We start from the raw sequence: 16507 nt of genomic DNA, 5'->3' as shown, positions 1-16507 counted from the left end.
GACCAAGTGGTGCGGAGTCGTGTGGAATCGTCACGGCCACGAGTGCTCGGCCCCGTGGTGAGGGCTCCTCGAAGGGCAGATGACGGTGCACGGACGGCGTGGAGGACGGAAACCAGTCAACCGCCTCTTTTAAATCCAGGTGAGGATGTGGTTCAGGCCGTGCGGCCCAATATGGTCTCTATTGGTGTTGGTGTCGATTTAATTTCGACGGAAAAGGATGGTAAACTGTATAAAGGACGTGTGGTACGAGATCAAGGTGTTGGTACTAATGGTGATGAGGTTAATACAAGTCACATGGTGGATAGTGGCACGTCCACTGTTGGTGTGGGTACCACGACAAAGGTGCTTCACAGTAAGGAACTTAAAATCAAAAAGTTGCCGTACATGGGTGTTACAAAGCCTTTGGGGGCTCATTTGATGCTTAGTACGAAAGAAAAGATATGGAATGGTGAGTATGTGGAACTGTTAAAATTGCTCCACAGGGAAGTCCGTGCTAAGGAAGGTTCTAAAGAAGAAGAGTTCGAGTTAGCTAAACGCCCTAAAGTTCCCCTGAATATAGAAAATTGGACGGCGGCCTTTTTAATTTTTGCCAGCGTCTATTGTGAGAAATTCCCTGAGCGCTGCGTGTCCCTGTTTAAATACATGGATGTTATCCGTAAGGCTCAGCTAACCAGGAATGATTATGCGTGGGCTCAATATGATGAGGAGTTCAGGGCACGAATGGCTTGGGATCCTGAGGCGAAATGGGGGGAGTTCGACTCTGACCTTTGGCAGCAAACGATGGGATCGTCTGCCTCTGGTAAAACCATTTTTACGGCCAGTGGTCTTCCTATATTGTATCGTCCCTTTCAGTCCCGTCCCACCCGGGGAGGGGTGGGGGCCGTCTCTTCCGCCCAGTCGCCCATTGGCACATGCTGGGATTTTAATACCGGGACCTGTACCAGACAGTTTTGTAAATTCCGCCATGAATGTTCCCAATGTGGGCGGAAGAGTCATCCGTTGTCCCGCTGCTGGGGTCCTAGGACCCCAGGGCCCCAGGGTTCCCAACAGAGTTCAGGAACTTTCGTGCCACCACAACAACCCCCAGCTCCCAGGGGAGGGAAATCTTCATCTGGGGCTGGGCCCAAAGGCTCGTACTCCGGTTAACGTAACCAGATTGGCCGCGGCTTTGCGGGACTATGAGCCTGCGGAGCTGCGGTCGGTCTTGTTGTTGGGTTTTCAGGTGGGGTTTCGCTTGGGGTATGAGGGACCGCGTTTCAGACGTTGGTCCAAGAATTTAAAGTCAGCGAGCGAACACCCAGACATTGTACAGTTGAAATTGGACAAAGAAGTGAGTGAGGGTCGGATGGCGGGCCCGTTTGATGACTGGCCTCTGGCGAACCTTATCGTGTCCCCAATTGGTGTAGTCCCCAAGAAGGAGCCTGGTCAGTTCCGGCTCATTCAACACCTGTCCTGGCCGGACGGTGAATCAGTAAATGATTTCATTGACCCGGAAGCTGCATCGGTGTCTTATTCCTCTGTGGATGTAGCCATGCAGCTGGTTGTCTCGGCGGGCCCTGACGCCCTGATGGCAAAATGCGACATTAAGTCCGCATTTCGGCTCCTTCCAGTCCATCCTGAGGACTGGTGTCTTCTGGGCATCCATTTCCTTGGGAAATGGTACGTGGACAAGGCGTTGCCAATGGGCTGTTCTATGTCCTGTGCTTTGTTCGAAACTTTCAGCACCTTTCTTCAATGGTGGTTTACTACACAGAGTGGCCATGACCTTGTCACTCATTATTTGGACGATTTCTTTTTTGTAGGTGCTGCCAATTCCTTAGCCTGCCGTGCGGCTCTCACATCTTTTCAATCACTGATGAGTTACTTGGGTGTGCCATTGGCTCCAGAGAAGACCATGGGTCCTTGCGCGACCATGTCTTTTTTGGGGATCGAGCTTGACTCTCATTTGATGCAGGCTCGTCTTCCATTGGACAAAAAACAGAAAATGCTTGAGCTGGTTGGAACTATGTTGGGGAAAGAGAAGGTGTTTGTGAGAGAGATACAGGTTTTGCTGGGACACCTGAATTTTGCCTGCAGAGTGGTTCGGGCGGGTAGGACTTTTTGTAGGAGGTTAGGCAGGGCCTTGTCTGGTCATTCCCTTCCACATCATAGGGTGAGACTGTCTGCGGGGGTGAAGGAGGACTTACGTATGTGGGTCTTTTTCTTACATTCCTTCAATGGTGTGCCTTTGTGTTGGGAGGTGAATTGGTGTTGGGAGGTACAGATCTTCTCTGATGCCGCCGGTAGTGAGGGTTTTGGTCTCTACTGGCAAGGACGGTGGTGTGCTCAACAGTGGCCCATGCCATGGAAGAATGGTGGTAGAAGTATTGCCTTTCTGGAACTTTTTCCTGTGGTTGTGGCGGTCACACTGTGGGGGGCGGAGTTGGCCCACAAAAAGGTCCTTTTTCGGATCGATAATATGGCTGTGGTTCAGGTGATTAACAAACAGTCGGCCAGAGATCCCCAGATTTTGAAACTTCTGAGAGTGTTTGTGTTGGGTTGCCTGAAACATGATATTGGTTTTCGGGCCCTTCACGTGCCTGGCGTGGACAATGACATTGCGGATGCTTTGTCTCGTTCACAGTGGGAGAGATTCCGTGGGCTTGCTTTGGAGGCAGACGAGGAGCCGACTCCCATGCCGGAACACCTTTGGACGATAGGAAACACCGGGTCCTTCACTTGGTTTTAGGTTCCCTGGCCCCTTCCACGAGGACGGCGTATGAGTTAGCCTGGAAGGAATTTTTGGAGTCAGGCGCTTGTCGGAGGGATCTGGATTGGCAAAGGTCGGAAGATGTGGTACAGTTTATTTTGGTGTTAATGGATAAGAAGTTGTCTAGAATTACTATATCTGGAAAACTAGCTGGAGTTTCTTTCATGGGTAAGCTTTTGTGGGGTTACTCTCCGTCGGCTGGGGAGTTGGGTAGGAGAATGCTGGAGGGTTGGTCTAGAGAGAGTGGTGCTATTCGCACTTTGCGATCTCCTTTGTCGTGGCAAAAGCTGTTTCAGGTTGTTTCTGTCCTACCGGTTGTGTGTACTGACCGAGTGGAAGCGTGTTTGTTTGCCACGTTGATGGTGTGGATGTTTTTTGGAGCTTTTCGTGTGTCTGAATTGCTTGGCAACAGATCCTCTCCTGGCCTCCTGTGGGGGGATGTTCAGATCACGGAGCGGGGGGTCCACATTTGGCTCTCACACTCCAAAACGGATCAGAGAAGTGTGGGCAAGGGTGTCTGGTTAGAATCGGTTTCACCTCAGGAAACGTGCCCTTTACATTGGGCTCTTTGTTGGAGGAAACTGTCGGGTGGGTTGGTGGATTTTCGAGTTTTTCAACATGCCAATGGGTCTAGTGTGACGAACTATCAACTGCGCATGGTACTGCGTAAAGCGCTGCGACATATTGGTTTGGATGGGTCTTCATACGGTACTCATTCTTTTCGGATTGGGGCGGCCACAGAGGCCTTCCACAGGGGATGGTCGAGGGAGGACATCATGGGTCTGGGGCGCTGGACTTCTAACTGTTTTCGGCGCTATGTTCGGAATGAGCCTACTGGAGCGCTGGCGTCCACCTCTGTTTTGCCTGTCTGACTCTGTTTTCTTTTTCAGGTTCTGTGGCTGGTCCTCGGGCTGCTTACTTTACAGTTTGGATCGTGGGCCATTCGTTCATTAAGAGAGCTCAAGTCCAAGCCCGACAGAGTTATTTTGGTTCTTCGTTGGGGTTCAATGACAGTTTGTTTAATGTGGTTTGGAAGGGAAAGGGGGGTATGTTGTGGAAAGAACTTATACCTGCCTTGAATTCTTGGTTGGTAGGGGGGGTTTGCCCGGACGTCTTGGTGATTCATTTGGGTGAGAATGACATGGGCTCTGTCAAAGGGGTTGTCCTGCTCCGGGCGATAAAAAAGGACTTGGCCTTGCTACACAGTCAGTGGTCGGGTTGTCATGTCATTTGGACGGAGATGGTGCCGCGAAGGGTTTGGAGGTATGCGGTGAAACCACAGGCGGTGGACAAATCCCGGAGGAAGGTGAATTTGGAGGTTTCCCGTTTTTGTAGAGACCTGGGTTTCGGTCGCATCGTCCATAGTGACATTAAATACGATGCGGTGGAATTTTTTCGGGGGGATGGTGTACACCTGTCTCGTATGGGTATGGACCTGTATCTTCTGGAGTTGCGGGAGGTTCTATCTCGCTGTTTGACGGTTCGTCAGTTGGTTGGTGAGTAAGTGGTAGTCGGTTCTGTATTCTGGTTTCCCCCTCCTCTTTTTACTGGGTCTCCCTCGTACTCCCTCCCCTCCCCCCCCCACCCCCTCCCACCCCCCCCGGTTTTAGGCGGTTGGGGGGGCAGAAAGGTGGGGCTCTCTCCGTATCAGTCTTTCACCCCACGGCTTTCTGGTTGGCGGTTTTGCTATGTGATCGTCAGTTTTGGGCCAAGTTGGACCCGTTAGTTGTATCGGTTATTGTTTGGGGATTGTTCAGTTTGATTGACGTGGGGTTCGGAGAATATGGATCGGGGGATATGTTCTGTTGGTTTATAGTCAGAGATGTAAGATTATATTTATTAGGTGATGTTATAATGTTATAATGTTATTGGGGTTTGTATGGTTTTGTGTTGGGTATGTACGGGTGGGGGTGGGTGTGATGGAGGGTGTGGGGTGGGGGCGGGGTTTTGGGTTTGAAATAAAAACGAACAAAAACTTGGGTTGTGGTTTAGATTGTGAGGCGGTTGCCGAGTTTGTGTATTTTGTAAATGTGCACCTGTTCCAATAAAGCGGCCTTTTTCACACTTGAAGGGTTTTTTGAGTCTGCTCACTCTCCCCCCACCCCTCTCTCCCAAGGGGGGCTTGGGGGAGGGCAGCCGACCACCGGGAGGTCTCCTCCCCCGGGCGGTTTGGGAGATCTGGGTGGGGTATTCTTTCTAGCAGGTTCTTTTTGGGCGTTTTTGGGCTGGTTTTAGTTGTTTTGTGCGCTCCCCTATAAAAGGGCGGGGCTCCTCGCTCCGGGCACCATTTTAGGCTTGGTGACCTGGTGGCCGGTTGAGCTTAGAATTTTTTGTCCCTCCCTCCCTCCCCTTTTTTAAGGGATTTTTATTTATTTATTTTTTCTTCTGGCTGCTGTTTGAAACATGTGTTCATGGGGTTTTACGTTGTGCTTTGTCGCTTGGGACAGGTGCGTGGCGGTTTTGCTATGTGATCGTCAGTTTTGGGCCAAGTTGGACCCGTTAGTTGTATCGGTTATTGTTTGGGGATTGTTCAGTTTGATTGACGTGGGGTTCGGAGAATATGGATCGGGGGATATGTTCTGTTGGTTTATAGTCAGAGATGTAAGATTATATTTATTAGGTGATGTTATAATGTTATAATGTTATTGGGGTTTGTATGGTTTTGTGTTGGGTATGTACGGGTGGGGGTGGGTGTGATGGAGGGTGTGGGGTGGGGGCGGGGTTTTGGGTTTGAAATAAAAACGAACAAAAACTTGGGTTGTGGTTTAGATTGTGAGGCGGTTGCCGAGTTTGTGTATTTTGTAAATGTGCACCTGTTCCAATAAAGCGGCCTTTTTCACACTTGAAGGGTTTTTTGAGTCTGCTCACTCTCCCCCCACCCCTCTCTCCCAATGTGTCCTCCTTTCCACAGAACGTTTTTTTGCTGTTTCTTCCCACAGATAGATAATGCCTGGCAGCAGAGCACAGTGGAGAGGTTGTGCGCCGCACTTCTGAGCCGGGCCCTGAATTGAGGCATTGTTCCCCCTCAGATAGCCTTCATCTTTGACTGGACGGAGGGAGTAGGCCGCAAAAAAAGGGCACCTTGTACATAACTGCTGGCAACGTTTGGGGCTGAGCTGAAGCCTTCACGCGGCTTGGGCCGTCGCGCGGAGGCCTTTGGAAGCAGGGTTAGTTCAGACATTCCGATGCTGTGAGGCAGCGGGGGAGTTCCGCGCACTAACTGGGGGATTTTACTTCACAGGAAGGAGCAGCAGCAACTCAGATTAGGCCTCCTCCCGCCGCACTCATTCACAATACGAGAGGCGCGGCTGGGGGCCGCCTCATCACATTTTTTTTCACTACATGGACGCGGAGAAGCCGCTGACCACGCACGACCATCTGCCCCTGAAAGCAGCCAGAGAGGTATGGGGGGTGCAGTAGTTCTAACGTAAACAGAGGCTTATTAGCAGCCGTGCCGCAATATATATACCGCGCTTTGTCACTGGGGTGCACTGGAATGCAACAGGCGTGTTAATCCCGTCAGAAGGGTAGGAACGTGTTGTTCCAATGGAATGACACGATTTCGTTTGAAAGTGCGGCCTGAAAATGTATATGTAATCAATAAACGGATAATAGAGTTTTTGGGACACTTTTCTGTGCATGTTTTTATTCAAAATACCCTTTATTGCGCTCGCTGCCTTTTTGGCTATATTCGTGCTATAGAAATCCTACACACATACATACATACATACATCCGTGGGAATAAACATAGTCCAATAATTTGTTATCCAATCCAAACAAAGTATGTTTTTAAAAAAAGGCCATTCAATTTTTACTTTTTGGAAATCTCATACAATGAACAGCATACGCTTTATACAGATATGAATATATGGTCTGGCACATTCAGGTAGCGTAAACTTGCCTAACGCAATCTCTTGGCCTCTGTGGTAAAATCAGTGGTGGCTGGCTTGTACCAAGGGTGGTGAGTGGGCACAAAAAAATATATATATTGATTTACCTTTCTAATTTGCTGCACGACGTCGTCCTTCCTCTGGTGTCTTCTCTCCTTCTGGAAGCTCCAGACCAGGAAACTGCACTACCAAATTCCGGTGCTGTTCTCACAGCATGAGAGCAGCAGCGGGATTGGCTAGAGCAGGCTCTCTCAGCGCTCCTGAGAGCACTGGAGTCCTACGCTTTCTCTAACCCAGCTGTCTAAGACAGCTAGGTTAGAGAACTTTAAAATGTGCTTGCCTGGCTGGCCGACCAAAGACGGACGGACAAAAAGACATGGGCATTTTAAAGCGCACAGCTCCCTGCTGTTGCCACTCGGCGGCACTGGCCCTGCCCAGTCCTGACACTTTGTTCGGGACGGGTTGCTGGAAAAAAAAATATGGTAATAAATAAACTTCATTAGCATTTTATTTTTCAGGTCTCTGGCTTGTGAGGTGACACACCTCCTCTCAAATTTAGGAGCTGACCCTGGGTAAAATGCAAAGTGATGCCCCCTCAGCACCCAATAGTTGGTAGGGGGCCCCTGAGATTCGCATATCGCATAGAAATTTATAAGCCTTATTATGAATGGGGCCTCTTTAAAGAGGGTGGGTCCCTGCAGTGCAGGGGTTGCAGTGAGCTGTGTTACATCCCTGCTTTGTCTGACCAAGGCCCATTCAAAACTGGAGTAACAGGGCCAGACTGGAAACTGAAATGAACCCTGGGTAAACTGTTTAAACTAACCCCACACTGCAGGAGGCAACAACTAGAATGGGGCTATCAAAACCCCTTTCAGAGGGCCATGGGTTACCAAGGGGCCACTAGGTGCATCTGCCAGGGTTGAGGCCTTTACTTCTGATGTCCCAGGGCTCGACTTACTATGGACTCTGATTGACCATGCCAAGTATCCCTTCTGCTTTTGACTCTCAGGGTTGCTTGGTCCGAGCAGTCCAAGGCTACTTCGGGGGGAGGGGGGTGTATACAGATTAGTGAACACAGGCTCACAACTCAAATTGCATGAAGGCGCAGCAATAAATCATTGTCCAGCCAAATACTCACTTATATGAAACAAGCATTGGAAATGCAATAGGTCTCGCATTAGAAAAGTTGGAGCTATTGGTCTTGTAAATGTAATAATTTTTTAAGTTATGTTTATGTTTTTATAATAGCAAATGTATTAATTGTGTTATTGTAAATGCCAATATTTATTGAATTTGCAAATGTGACACCTATAGCATTATTAAAGCTAGATGTTTAGTATTCCCCTGTCTTACATGTATTGATATGACAAATCTTAATGGCTTATACATTTTATATGTAATTATTAATTACATAATAATTTTTGTATTGTATAATGGCACTACATTAAAAAAAAAGTGTAATATTATTTTTTTTGTACTTTTGTAATAAAGCTTTAAACATTGATACATTTCATTTTTGCTGAGAACTGGGTAGAGTGAGGGTGGTAGAGTGAGGGAGGTAGAGTGAGGGTGGTAGAGTGGTATAGTGAGGGCGGTAGATAGAGTGAGGACAATAGATAGAGTGAGGGTGATAGATAGATAGTGTAATTATGTGGTGTGTAGTTATAAGGCACTGAGTGGTATTAGGAGTGTATGTTGCATTGAGTGTAGTGTAATTATGTGGCATGTAATTATGTGACACTGACTGATATTTGTGGTGTGTAACTATGTGGTAGTGAGTGGTATTTTGAGTGTATGTTGTGTTGAGCGCAATGTAAATACGTAGCATAAAATGTTGTTGCACTGAGTGGGTGTTGTAGTGGGTGTTGTAGTGTATGTTGCATTGAGTGTAGTGTAATTATGTAGCGTGTAATTATATGGCACAGAGTGCTATTTGGAGGGTATTTTGCGTTGAGCGCAGTGTAATTATGTAGCATTTAATTATGTTGCACTAAGTGGTATTATGAGGAGTGTATGTTGTATTCAGTAGAGTGTAATTGTGGGGCGTCTAACTATGTGGCACTGAGTGTTATTGTTTGGAGTATATGTTGCATTGTAATTATGTAGCATATATTTATGTGGTATTGTGTGGAGTGTGTGTTGCATTTAGTAGAGTGTAATTATGTGGTGTGTAATTATGTAACATATGAGAAGAGGGACTACGTAGCCCCATATCCAAATGCACAGCTCTGTGCCGCTGAATTTGCGTGCACTTAATATTCACACTCCTTAGTCAATTCTAAATTTTTCAACCATTTTCATCCATATCTTGACTCTTGTATATGACATTTTAATTCATTGTTTCAATCCACCAATCGGGTAAGGTACCAATTTTCAATCTTAGACATTCAAACTGTGCCATTCCAGGCCTTCATGAAAGAATGCGATAGATGCAAGAAATCCTTCACAAGTGGTCGTTTATTATGTAGTTAAAAAACCCAATGCATTTCGGGCCTCCATGTGCCCTTCTTCGGGGGTCACTACAAATCAATAACAATACAAACAAATTAATCACATTCTGTATCTAAAATGCTCCATGTTACAACGCACTTTTAACACTGAGCTTAACTCACGATAATTATAACATTTCTCCCTGATGCGCTGCGTTCCTGTGTTTACCCTTCTTATACCTTAATCATCATGTACTTAATCATCAATTTGCGGGGTATGAAACCAAATGTTCACCATAATAGTTCTCCTGCTAGTAATGCCAGTGCTTTTCTCTCCCATCTGACGTAAACACACACAGAAACCCTCCTGTGCCCCTCTGTTTACAAAAGCGATGCCTCCGTTAATAAAACTTTACGCGCTGCTTTATGACAAGGTTTTAACTGTTCAACGTGAGCTATGCTTCATTATCAACAACATGCTGCAGATTGTAAAGTCGATTTTTACTGTTGCGTGTTACTCAGATTGCCACGTAAAGAAGTGCTCTTTCCCCCTGACACTTACCCATTGAAACGAACTACTAACGTCTCCCGTCCTCATCCTGATTACTCGAACCGGTATAACAAATCGTTTCCCGCCCACGCTATTTAAAGTCCTCCACCCCTGTGTTCTCCCTCCCAATTCCCCCATGGTCCTAACGCCTTCCATTGCATCAAGACCATTTCCTCTAGGTAAACCACATTTCCCAAAATGCATCATTTTTTTTAAAAAAAGGTTAACGTTGTACATGAACATGCAAGATTAAAAAGTCACTTAGGTGTATCAACTCAATTCTGAGGTCTTGCAAGTTCGATACGTGTGATTGTAATTATGTGCCACTGACTGGTATTCGGAGTGTATGTTGCGTTGAGCGCAGTGTAATTATGTAGCATTTAATTATGTGGCACTGCGTGGTATTGTGTGGAGTGTATGTTGTATTCAGTAGAGTGTAATTGTGTGGCATGTAATTATGTGGCTCTGAGTGGTATTGTTTGGAGTGTATGTTGCATTAAGTGCATTGTAATTATGTAGCATATAATTATGTGGAGTGTGTGAGGGTGCAGTGTGTGTGAGGGTGTAGTATGTGTGAGGGTGCAGGGTGTGTGAGGGTGCAGAGTGTGGGCGCAGTATGTGAGAGCGCAGTGTGTGTGGCCTAAAGTAGTGTGAGGGTGCAGTGTGTGTGGGCTAAAGTAGTGAGAGGGCGCAGTGTGTGTGTGGCCTAAAGTAGTGTGAGGGTGCAGTGTGTGTGGGCAAAAGTAGTGAGAGGGCGCAGTGTGTGTGTGGCCTAAAGTAGTGTGACATGGCAAGGCAAGAGGAAGGGATGGTGACGGGGACACACATTGTTCTTATTGCCCACTTTCGGCAACTTTGTATATTTTATATTTGTATGTGTGTTCTAAAATCCTATATATCTCGCATCATATGGTAAGCGACTTGATTCGGTTGTCTTCTCCTCTCATTCATGTAAAGCGCTCTGATGCCCTCGGGTCTAGCTTAGTGCTATAAAAAACTTACAAATAAATAAATATACCAAGCCAGCTTTTCACAGTAAGTAACTGGGGCAAAAAAGAATACAAATGTATATTAACTTAAATTAATTGCCCCAGAATAATACAAAAGAATTCCTTGAATATGATGGGCAATTCAACCGTGGATCATGAAAACCTGAAAGATCTGGAAATCTATTTACGACAGATTTGAAACTGAGGTGTGCAGAAACTCCCGCACTAATGTCCTAATGTCGAAGCTCCTGAATTTTCAATACCTAGTCTGTATAATTGTGAATGTAATTGCATTTCTATAGCGTGATAACAGCCGAAAGGCATGGTTGAATATTTTACGCAGGGCAGGTTAGGTTTTTGTTTCGTACGGGGTAGGATGTGTACTCCTTATTTTTACATTGGCGTATACGAGACTATAAATCCCAGAATGCTATGTAAAACGTAGCCAGGACTAGGTTCAGAGGCATGGAGCTAGAAACCTTGAGGGCTGTCTAATGTCAGCACTCGGGGGAAGTGGGGGCAGGCTAACGATCCTTTTATGCCCATTTTGCGGGTGTGGTGAACCCCATTAGCACCGAGGCGTATAGAATTAATAAAATTAAGCACAACGGAATCGAGGGTTATCGATGTTCGAATCGAGGGGTAACGTAAGAAGGTTACTCTATCGCAGGACGGAACCTTTGTTCAAAGACCGGAACTTAAATGACTGTGCTGCTGTTTCCTGTCGGACCAGTTGCGCGCACTGCAGAGGAACTTCCGGGACAGAATTCCGGGCGCAGAGCGAAAGCAGAGCACCAGAACAGGGGCAGCCTGGAAAAGCAAGCCGGAGGGGAAACGGAGGGAGAAAGGGGGTGGAGCGGGTAAACAGGGAAGGATTACGTGATTAATATTTAGGATAGAATAAACTAATTAACATCATAGAAAGTGGCGAAGCGATGATTAACGTGTTGAAGGAGGCATGATGAGTACATGATGGACCTGGACGGAATGAGGAAATAGAGGTTAGAAAAATGTTAGACAGGGGTATGAGGAGAGAAGATCAAGAAATAGGAGGGAACCCGATAAAGAAGTAACAAAACAGAATGGAAGGAGGAAGAGAGTTGATGTCTATGGACTGTTCTGCAGGGGAGGGGGCGGAGCGGGGAGAGGTGCGACACGGCAGGCAGGGGAGGAGAGTAGGAGGAGGAGGGGGGAGGAAAGTAGGAGGAGGAGGGGGGAGGAGAGTAGGGGAGGCACGGCCGCTAGGCCGTGCAACCAAGAAGTGAGGGGGCGGAGCTGGGGGAGGCTGTGAGAGAGAGAGTGGGCAAGGCAGGCGGCTGGGGGCATGTGCACGCGCTTTTAAGCTCGATGCGCATGCGCATTGAGCTTAAATTTCACGGGCACTGCAAGGAATCGCCACGATTCCTTGCAAGTTGGTTAAAGAGTGTTTAAGCCCCCATAGTCTCGCAAGCTCGATGCGCATGCGCATCGACAGGCGAGACCTAAAAAGAGGACTATTGCATTTTATCAGCATAACACACAAAGACAAAATATGACATTCTCAAACAACTACCCAGTTCTTCCTTGAGGACGGGGATGCGGTATCTCCCAAGTGATTCCCTACCCCACTCACTCCTTGTGTAAGCAATTGTGTTTTTTCTCCATTCACTATTGGTAACCTCCAGGGTATGCCCCACTATAATTCTGAGTCTCCAAGAGTCCACTATGACTCTGATTTTTAGTCAATGGTGTCCCAGCGCACACACGCTTAGTTTAGCAGTAAGTTCCACTGGGGCAGATAGGCCCAAAACAAGTGCTACCCACACTGGCAGGAGGAAAGTATTTCAGTCCTGGAGTGTGCCTCCTCTGCGGGCCCTCACAGTGGCTCCAGCCCAAGTCAGGTTAGTTGACCGCACACTGGCTCAGCGGCTGCACTCAGTAGGTGCATACTCTCTTCCTCACATTTGCACTCCTGCAGTGATTGGAGGCTTCCTGCAACTTCTTCTGTGGAGTAAGTGTTCACTCGCTCTCAATGGAGGGGTGGTTAGAACGAGCCTGTTCTAGAACCCACACCTGGGTGACAGTCCTCCCATTTCGACCTTACCTCAACAGGGTTGAACAAGTCACATTCCTTGGTGCTCAAATGACTTCCTCTGACACATGGGGGTCACCATCGGTCATTGAACATGGACTCTGGCCCGGTCATCATGGCAAAGTTATCCATGGTGCCATCTCCTGGCATATGTTGTTGCCGCACCGCTAATGCACAAAGCTTTGTCCCTTATCGCACAGCAGTCTTTCACATGGTGGCCCCTCCTGGCATATGAGGTCGCAGCACCGCTGTCGAACAAATCAATAGCTCTTACCGCATGCCAGTCTTTCACCATTGTGGCCCATCCTGACAAACAGGGTCACCACACTGCTACTGCACAGGGCTTTGGCCCTTACCTCACTGCAGTCTTTCACATGATATCTTCTCAGCGGCCCTCCCCAGGCATATGGGAGTCAGCTGACACAGCACTGCACATGAGCAATGACCAGATCGGTGCAGCAGCCATTTATTCACACCTCGCATTGGGAGCCCACTCAACAGGGCTCCACACTGAACCTCGCTCCCTCCAATGCTCTCCTCTTCCTCACGGGGCACACTGGTCTTGGCAGGCAGGTGCTGGTGCTCCAGGGAAAGTGGTTTTGGATTCCCTGGTTGATGACTCCGCACCCAGCGGGAAGACTAGGAAGCCCTGGACCCCAGTCCTGGTCACAGGCAGAAGTCTTGCAGAGCTTCCCCTCCTCACACAGCTCACCTGGATGCTTGGCAGATGACAGTTTTTAGGGTCTCAGTTCCCCCTTCTTATAGTCCATTTTAAGACACCGAATGTGCTCCAGGGTCTGAGTTTCTGAAAGTTTTATGCTGGGGGTTCTGCTTCTTTTGAAGTGCATAGCCCTCTACTTCCTTTTCCTCTGCCACAGCAGGGCTGTCTCCAAAGCTGATAGTCCCACAACACAGGCCATGGGAGTGACTGGAGTTCACACCTGGATGTCAGCCACAGTGATGTGTATCAAAAGGTTCGCCAAGGGTTTCCGGGCCTACTCTTCATGGTTCTCTATAAGACCCATCTCTTACCTGAGATGTAGCCAGGCACCTTCCTTGTGACCTCTCACTGAATCAAAGAGCACACTTGGAAGTGTACAGGGGAGGCCTAGTCCTCCCCTCCCCAATGTGTGTGCATCAAGCTTATAGGACTTCAGAAATCCACAAATCAGTTTATGAGAATCTATCTACTTCCACTCCATGTTTCACCATTCAGGCTTGAGTCTCCAAAAATGGAACCCAGGGCCCTACATGTATTGTAGTATCCACAAGCAAATATACATCAAGTGCATGTATACAGCATACACGCTCTGCACAGTTTTTTATTCTCCATGTACTGTACCTTTCAGCTGCAAACATACATCCAGCACCTGTATTCAACATGAGCACACTCCAGCATTGTATCTTTTATGCATTGTACCACTCACAGGTATACATACACCAAGCACTTGCACTTATCATGCATGCACTGTATCCTGTCATGTATTGTAGTAGTCACCGTATACATACACCCAGTATGCACTTATCCTGCACACACTGCACACTTCATGTATTGTACCCCTCCCAGGTACACATCCATCTTGCACATGCACCTATCCTGCACACACTGCATACTTCATGTATTGTGCCCCTCCCAGGTACACATACACTCAGCACATGCACTTATCCTGCACGCACTGTACAGCACTACATCCTTCAGGTATTGTACCACTCTCAGGCACATGCTTCTCCAGCACATGCACTCACTACTCAGTACTGCATTGTCCCCCTATGGCACCCTCCCCAGTCACACATACACCATTTGTGCAGCCTGCACTGGCTTCCAGTTTCGCAACGAATTGTCTTCAAGACACTTACCTTTGCTTACAGAGCCATTTACGATCAGGGCCCTCTATATCTGAGGAAACGTTTCGCCTTCTATCTTCCCAATCAGCCCTTGCGCTCCGCCACCCAATACCATCTGGCGGTTCCACGGTTTCAGCGCTCCCGTTTTGGAGGCCAGTCCATTGCTGTTAAAGCTGCTACTGCCTGGAACTCTCTGCCTTTGACCCTCCGGTCCAAACCGAATTATGTTCTTTTCAAGAAAGCACTTAAAACCCATCTGTTTAAACTAGTATTCTAACCTGTGTTTTTTTCCTCTGTAAATTCTGGCCTCTAGCATTTCTCACCCCGCGCCAGGATACTCCAGTAGTAATTGAGCGCGCTACAAAACCCCATATAACATAACATAACATACACCCAGTGCAAATACACCACTTCTGCCCTGTGCAGCACCTACCATCATTCTTATGAAACCATAGCACAACAGCGGAACTTTAAAAAGTGAGTGAGCATGTAGGCCTCACTCCAGTGACATGTTAAAAAGGACCTCTTCACTCCTACTGATCACTTCATGGTATGCTCCCATCACTGCGCTTGTGCTGCTTAATTACTGGTGAAGGCGCACGCCTTCCACCACTATGAGGGTGGTGCTTTGGGCACCCCTCTTGGTCGACCGATGCCGCTTTCCGTGAAACAAGCCTATGTTATGGCATACACAAATGATCCATCCCCCTATGGCAACAAAAATCAGCAGTATATATCCACACATCAGTACAGTTGGGCACTCAGGGCAGGGGTGCAAGTCTATTACCATTCAGAGGACTTTTCTGCCCCAACAAGGCCCATGAGTGCATGGTTGAGTCATGGCAGCCCATTCAACTCTGAAAGCAGCTACCAGCCCACCTGCACACCACCTGGAAAATGCTAGATGAGCAGTCTGGCCTCTCCGGCCCGGTAGACAATGAATCCCTCGTTCGCTAGTGAATGCATCCTGCACATCTGCGTCCTGCTGTCTTCATAATTACATTACTTGTAAGTTAGCCAACAATGACTTGGGTTATTTAGAGTGTCTAGGGATAGGTATGAAGTAAGCGTGAGTTAGCACTAGCATACGGCCTGTGTGAGAAGCATGCCCAGTGGGCTTGACAGCGCCGTAAACAGAAATAGCAAAAGCACAAACATACTGAAGTGCATGATAATTGTACAAACGATAAAAGTAGACATGTTGTAGGGCGCATATCATGAAATTAATATTCTAAACAAAGGAACCTATAGACATAATGTTCAGGGTAGGGAGAGTGACAGTGATCATACAATTAGACTTTTAAAAATGTATTTGCATCTGTTTTAGAGCATAAACGCCCCATACAGCACGTAATATATTACAAGAGAGCATTGATAGTGTTGCATGAGAACGGCAACACAGCAGAGTACATTTTAGTATCATGAGACCTGCATTGTAGTATGGGTACAATACTGTAGGATTGTATGGGGCAGTCTAGTGGTTGGGGTGGAGCTAGGAGGGAGGAGCAGGAACGGGAGGAGCCAGGGACAGGAACTGGGCAGTTAGAGTAGGGACCAGGTCAGGAGAGGATGCAGAAAATAAAGCTCTCTTAAAACATAAAGAATTGTCGGTCGTTATTGTCACTACGACGCGACAGCTGGCGATGAGGGTGGGATCAGGTGACCCACTAGCAATCCAGGAGAGCAAGAAAAGGAAACTGACCTGTCCAGGACACCAGCCAGACGCGATCGCCGTTCGCGACACCTGTGCCCCGTGACTGCCGCCGCCTACAGCCTGAAGTCAGCTGTGGAGAAGTTACCCACGACCAAGAGATCGTGTGCGGTCACGTGAGAGCAGGGAAAAGTAAGACGCTGCTCCTCTGGTGTCCGGCGCTCAGTTCGCGCCAAATTCGGAGTGTGCCCTGAAGCCTGGAATCAAGAAGGAAGGGACTGGGAGCCCACCCCAGCCTCCCCGAAGTGTCCTGCACGAGTGAGGAGTGCAGCG

The sequence above is a fragment of the Lissotriton vulgaris genome, chromosome 5 (assembly GCF_964263255.1).
Source record: "Lissotriton vulgaris chromosome 5, aLisVul1.2, whole genome shotgun sequence".
NCBI lineage: Eukaryota > Metazoa > Chordata > Amphibia > Caudata > Salamandridae > Lissotriton > Lissotriton vulgaris.
Note: the sequence above shows the minus strand (reverse complement) of the source record.